The sequence below is a fragment of the Sphaerodactylus townsendi genome, linkage group LG03 (assembly GCF_021028975.2).
Source record: "Sphaerodactylus townsendi isolate TG3544 linkage group LG03, MPM_Stown_v2.3, whole genome shotgun sequence".
NCBI classification, from domain to species: Eukaryota; Metazoa; Chordata; class Lepidosauria; order Squamata; family Sphaerodactylidae; genus Sphaerodactylus; species Sphaerodactylus townsendi.
Genome location: NC_059427.1, coordinates 70,446,587 through 70,451,492, shown reverse-complemented (window position 1 = coordinate 70,451,492; position 4,906 = coordinate 70,446,587).

Here is a 4,906-nt window from a genome sequence, read left to right as displayed (position 1 = left end):
ATCTGCAAGGAAAAAAAAAAGAGAATTGTTCCAACTTGGAACATTGTCCAGAATCTTCCCTGGCAGTAGCTTAACAAACTGACAAACACACAAGCTAGATTCTTGCATCCCGTAGAGTAGAAAAAGCAGCTGATCTGTTTGTTGGGTTGTCAGTAAGCCAGCTGGAAGCTGCTGCAAGGAAAGGCTCTGTAAGAAGCCCTGAGGGACCATGTGGATTTCTTGTGGATGCACCTCAGCTCATATCTTTAAAGCAGATCAGAGGAAACTTTGAAGTGCCTGAGGGATGGAACTGGCCAACAGTTGGCCTCAATTAAACCAGAGAGTAAAGGCCTCAGAAACAAACTCAAAGTGAAAAACTGCCTAGACAGCCAACTGACAAGTAGGGAAAACCTAGCTTGGCCTTGTCCCATGCCATTAGTAACAGTGTGAACTGCAAAATTAGCATGTGAAAAAGGTGAAAATAATCTATGGATTATTGGGGGGGGGGGGAATCGTATTTCTTGTACCTGAGGGACTCTCCAAAGCAGTTTGTAATCATAAAAGTAGATCACTTGAAGTAACACATTATTTAAAAAAACTAAAGAGAGCAAATAACACAACACACATAATACAGCAAGCCTGTAGCAAATCAGGAGAAGCTAAGGTCCGCAGCAAACTTAACCTAAATTAAAAGTCCAGTTCCATAGCAGGCTTGATGGTCTCCTGGGAAAGTGACAAAAAGCATAAATAAGGATGTTCTACATTCTTGAGTGAACATAAAAAGAACCCTGCTGGATCAGATGAATAGTCCATCTAGTACAACTATCCACACAGTGGCCATTCCTCTGGTTGTCCAGTAACAGGGTATAGAGGCTTGGGCCTTTCCCTGATGTTGCTTTGTGGAACTTGTATTCAGATGTTTACTGTCTCTCAATGGCCAATTACGCACAATGTGTTTGCTTTGTGATGGGGCGAATGTCTGTCACAGCAAGATTTCTTGTATGGACCTCTGTTCCCTCAAGCCTCGTTTTCACTTTCCATTCTTTCTGTGACAAGCAAGACCACTTTTAGCATGACTTTTAATTTGCTTCACCACCAGAGCAGAGAGATTTGCCAGTGAGCACAACTTTGCCCTGGAGATCTTTCCTGAGCCCATAGCCAGCCTTCACTCTCCCTCGCATTGCTTTGCATGCCTTCCCCCTTGCCCTCCCTTCCATATTGCTGGTTACTTCAAGTAACAGAAAAGAAGCTCATCCACACAATACTGACCTCTAATTCTTTTGATATTTCAAGATATCTCTATAAAGAGAGTTTGGAAATAACAAGCCTCTTGGGTGGCAGCAGCACCAACAGCAGGAAGTGTTGTGTGGAGGGGAGGGACAGGAAGAAAGGAGGAAAAAATATCTGCTGTAGAATAGTCCTCCCTTCTTTAGCAGCCTGTGGTCCAGAGAATTGCTTTGCCTCTTTCATTTGTGGTAGGGGGAGGATTACTTTGGGAACAGTAACATCAACATAAGTGTACCTTAAAAGTCTTGACCACTGGGTGCCTTTAAGAATCACTTGGTGGGTGGAGTTAAGAGAACCAGGCCTGAAGAGCTCTCTGCAGAAAAACTCTGGGAAAAGGAGGGAGTGCCTCCTTGCATGTAAACAGAGAAATATGAGCAGAGCCCTCTGCAAGCAAGAGAAATGAAGAATCCCAAGGTTAGCATTCATGGGTAATGAGCCACTGAAGTTTTTCGTTAGTCATCATGGCTAATAGCCACTGATAGACCAATCCACTAAGCTGTCTATACCTGTAGTCATCACTACATCCTCTGGCAGTGGAGATTACATTTTATCACTCACAGGGTAAAAAAGTGTTTTCTTTTGGCCATCCTTAATCTATTGCCCATTGGTTTCATTGGATACCCTCAAGTTCTAGTTTCTCTTTGTCAACTCTCTACCACCCCATGAATAATTTTATAAACCTCCATCATGCCCCCCCCCCTTCGTTGTCTCTTTTATAAACTAGTCTTAGAGTCTTCAGTCTTTCTTCATAGGGAAAGTGCTCCAACCCCAAATCATCTCATTGCTGTCTTCTGTACTTCTTTTTTAAGCTTTGCTGTATACTGGTTAAGAGCAGGTAGATTCTAATCTGGCGAACCAAGTTTGTTTCCCCACTCCTACACATTAAGCCTGCTGGGTGATCTTGCGCTAGTCACAGTTCTCTCAACTCTCTCAGCCCTTCCTACCTCATAGGGTGGCTGTTATGGGGAGGGGAACGGAATTGAAAGCTGCTTTGAGACTCTTAAAGATTGAGAAAAGGGGGTGTAAATCCAAACTCTTCTTCTCTTGTTCATACAGAGTGGTGTCCTTGACAATAGAATAGTCTGTAAGTAATCAGGCTAACCATGACCAGATCAGTCATCTCTCAGAATGACTGCAGCAGGTTCATCAGAGTTAGTTGGCCAAAAAGCATTCTAGGCCACGCCATGTGGACATTCAGGAGTAATGCCAAATCCAAGCTGGGCATCTGTTTGTCCAAGGGAGCGTATAACCCCATTCATTTTTCAACTCTTTTGTAAGTTAGGAATTTAAACACTACAGTGACGTACGACATCATTCTTATCTCCTTCATTTTATTCTCATAACAACCCTGCCAGGCAGGCTGAGAGAGTGGCCCCTTCCACGTGGGCCAATAAACCCAGCCTGGGGATAGAAAAAAAACCTGGAGAGTAGATCATTTTATCCCGACTGCAACCCACTCTGTCTGTGCTGTGCAGAAGGGGCCAGCATCTGGTCCAGTGTTACAGGGCAAGCTTCCTTTGCAGAATATGGAGTTAAACCTGGGTCTTCCAGATTCTACTCTCTTACACAAAAACGCTCCTCAACGTAGAATCATCTATATCCATTAAATACTGAACCTCACATTTTCTTCATCCAGCCTGTTACTGACTCCAGACACCAGATTCACAACTAATGTAAAATCAGTTAAAAAGTAGAGGTGAAAGTGAGAAACAAGTAGAATGACATCTGTCCTCTAGAATCATCCCAGCTTGAAAATCATGAGAGACAGAATAGAACCACATAGAATACCATGGTCCAAAGGCCTTGGGGTAGAGCTATAGATTCCTAGCTCCATTCTTCTGTACTCTGCCCTCCAAGGCCTGACCTAAAACATTACAAAATGGTGCTTCCCAATTTTGCCTCTTCTACAGATGATAGCATCAAGCACTGTGGAGAAGAACCAATAGAGACATATGTTCCTTATCCAGTCTCTACTAAAAGTCATCCATCAAGATAACTAAGGCTGTTTCCATGCCAAAGCCAGGTTGGAGTTCAACCTGACACTTTTCAATCACCTGCGGATGTCTGTAAATCAGACTGCTGTTAAGCACAGGAGCAGAGGTTGATAGAAAGTTGCAACCTCCTTCTACCTCCTTATGAATGGAGCATGTATTTCATTGCCAAATATGCCTAATATCTAAATGTATACGTTGTGGTCTGTCTTCAAGTAGACTCACAGTTATGTCTATTCTCCATCAGCTGATGAAGCTGGTGGGTTGAAGATTTGGAAGACCAAAATCCTATTTGAATATGGTGATTTATCTCACAGCTGTGTGGCTTTGTTGGCAGCTCAAAGGGCAATATTTTTGCTGCATAGTCCCAATGCCGAAGAGAGGAGTGTTAATGTGGTATGCTGCATCCCCAAGTCTTAGAAGAGTCTTAGAAGAGAAAGGCAGCCTATTAGAGGGAACTTACACAACTTTGCATTAACAGACTGATGAGATTTTCCATAGCCCTAAATACGAACAGCTGACACTTATGCTTCTGGATCCTGATGGAAGCTGGATCTTGGCAGCCAATCAAACTTCATCCTTCACATGCCCCGGGATTAGCTGAGTGAAAGGAGCTAGTCTTGTAAAGCTGTCATTTAGAAGGTTACTGTTGATTTAGGGCCACTGATTCTTGAACCCTTGACCTTGTCTAAGCCCATCCATAACAGTTCCACAGCACCCTCTTGACATAGCTGAAGAAAGGGGGTGGAAGCCTACCCTGGCAGCTTAAACACAGACACATGTGGTTGCAAATCAGAGATTCATCGTCTATTCTTGGGGCAAGTTCGCTGTGTGACCTTGGCACTTTTTCACAAATGATTTTGTGTAAGTCATTTTTAAATGGCTGAGAAACAAGTCAAAAGGTTTGGATTCTGCAAAATAACACCACCACCCCCATGAGATTGTGCTCAAAATCAGTTTAGTACTAAAGCATTTTTATTTTCATTCTAGCAATCTAGAGGTTTCAGATAAGAGAACAGTTTGATAAGATGTTTCTCTTGACTTAGGTGTATTATCAAGTTTTGATACAGACTTGTTTCTTAATGTGCTGTTCCCAAATAGTAATCTAAGTAACAAAAAATACACGCGCAATACATGATCAGTTTTACAACCAATGAAAACTCCGGTAAGTATTGTTAATTCTAATTCCACGTTGTGGGATATAGTATGATTTTTTAAATTACATGAAAAACACCTTTTTAAAGAAGTTAGTAGAACCTGGTGTTTGGAGGAAAGTTGCGGAACAAGAGACAAATTATTTTAAGAAAAATTTCTTAGTCAAATCTACTTCTGCTTGAAATTCTCTGCACTGCCCAGAGGCGGAGTGAGGCAGTCCTCTCGTGCCACGGCCAGGTCGTCTGCTGCCCGAGGGGCAGGCTGATGACCTGGCCGTGGTAAGGGGCAGCCAGGCACTGCCCGGGCAAGCCTCGGCCCACCCCTCAGGCAGCAGCTGAGCCAGCTGACGGCCCGAGAGGCTTGCTGGGTGGCACCGGGCTGCTCTGCACCATGGCTGGGTTGTGTGCTGCCCAAAGGGTGGGCCGACAACCCGGCCACGGCACAAAGCAGCCAGGTACCACCCAGGCAGACCTTGATCCACCCCTCAGGCAGTG